Source organism: Solea senegalensis, linkage group LG1, assembly GCF_019176455.1.
Source record: "Solea senegalensis isolate Sse05_10M linkage group LG1, IFAPA_SoseM_1, whole genome shotgun sequence".
NCBI lineage: Eukaryota > Metazoa > Chordata > Actinopteri > Pleuronectiformes > Soleidae > Solea > Solea senegalensis.
Window position 1 is genome coordinate 22,052,645 of NC_058021.1, and position 1,984 is coordinate 22,054,628.

General features: G+C 45.7%; 1 pseudogene; it reads left to right on the top strand.

The window, feature by feature from the left end:
• Positions 1-428: 428 nt before the first annotated feature.
• LOC122779964 lies at positions 429-1,984 on the top strand (annotated as a pseudogene).

The following is a 1,984-nucleotide window of genomic DNA, read 5'->3' on the forward strand; positions in this document are numbered from 1 at the left end:
TAAAGAGGACAAATCAGAAACCCCCTGGAAGAAGTGGGTGTGTGTTTGCCTGTGTCTCATTTGCATATAAAGGAACCATGCACGAAAACCGAGCGTTCTGAAAGGGGCGGGTTTAGCAGGGTTATTGAACTGCTATGATTCTTCATCCTTATGGTATTTTGACCAAGGCATGTCACTGACATGTTCATTAGGACACCAGGGAACTATTTTAATGGGGGAAAAAGGGTATAATATGTCCACTTTAACAATTAGGAAATATAATTAACTCAAACCGATCCTCTAGCAGAAACGAAGCTGAACCTGTAAACTCCTCCTCTGATGATGATGCTGATCTCCAACATAATCAGGTTTTCTTTGACAGGCTGAGCAGTTCATGATCGGACAGAACAACAAGAAGAGACCATTTGGATCTTTTGTGAGTTTGACGGAGACTGAGATTCACTTCAGTGACGAGAAATGGCTCAGAGAGGAAATCAGCTGGACGGAGAAAGATTCTGCTGTTCGATGTGTTTGGATCTTCTGAAGGATCCGGTGACTCTTTCCTGTGGACACAGCTACTGTATGACCTGTATCAACAACCACTGGGACAAAGAGGATGAGAGGATGATCTACAGCTGTCCTCAGTGTAGAGAGACCTTCAGACTGAGACCTGACCTGAAGAAAAACTGTTAGCAGATTTAGTGGAGGAGTTGAAGAAGATTGACATTCACGCTGCTCCTGCTGATCACTGCTATGCTGGAGCTGAAGATGTGGACTGTGATGTCTGCACTGGCAGGAAATACAAAGCTCTGAAGTCCTGTTTGGTTTATTTGGCCTCTTACTGTGAGGAACATCTCCAGCCTCATCATCAGTCACCTCCATTTAAGAAACACAAGCTGGTGGAGCTCCAAGAACCTCCAGGAGAACATCTGCTCTCTTCATGACGAGGTGATGAAGATGTTCTGCCGCACTGATCAGCAGTGTATCTGTTATCTCTGCTCTGTGGACAAACATAAAGACCACGACATGGCCTCAGCTGCAGCAGAAAGGAAGCAGAAGCAGAAGGAGCTGGAGCTGAGTCTAGAAGAAACCCAGCAGAGACTCCAGGACAGAGAGAAGGGTGAGGAGGTGGTAAAGGCAGTCAGTCTCTCAGCTGATAAAGCAGTGAACGACACTGACAAGTTCTTCACTGAGATGATTGATGTTCTGCAGATAAGAAGCTCTAAGGTGAAGCAGCAGATCAGATCCAAGCAGGAAACTGAAGTGAGTCGAGTCAAAGACGTTCAGAAGAAGCTGCAGCAGGAGAGAGAAGAACAGAGAAGCTGAACTGAAGCAGCTTCTGAACTCAGAGGACCACACCCAGTTTCTCCTCAACTACCACTCACTGTCAGCACTCAGTCCATCTACACACTCGTCCACCATCAACATCCAACCTCAGAGATACTTTGAGGACGTGATGGCAGCTGTGGCAAAGGTCAGAGGTCAACTACAGGATGTTCTGACTGAGACATGGACAAACCTCTCGCTGACAATGACTCCAGATGATGCTTTACTGCCACAACCAGAACAAAAGACCAGAGCTGAATTCCTCAGATATTCACAGGAAATCACACTGGATCCAAACACAGCTCACACACAGCTGTTTTTATCTGAGGGAAACAGAAAAGTTACATTAATGAATAAAAAACAGTCTTATCCACATCACACAGACAGATTCACTGATTGGTGTCAGGTCCTGAGTAAAGAGAGTCTGACTGGACGCTGTTACTGGGAGGTGAAGTGGAGAGGAACAGGAGGAGCTAATGTCGCAGTGACGTACAAGAACATCAGCAGATCAGGAAGATCACAAGAATGTGGATTTGGACGAATCTTGGGCTTTGTATTGTGACAACTTCGGTTGTGACTTTTATCACAGAAGTATCAAGACTAAAGTCCTGGAATATGGGTTCTCCAGAGTAGGAGTTTGGACCACAGTGCAGGTCTTCTGTCCTTCTACAGAGTCTCT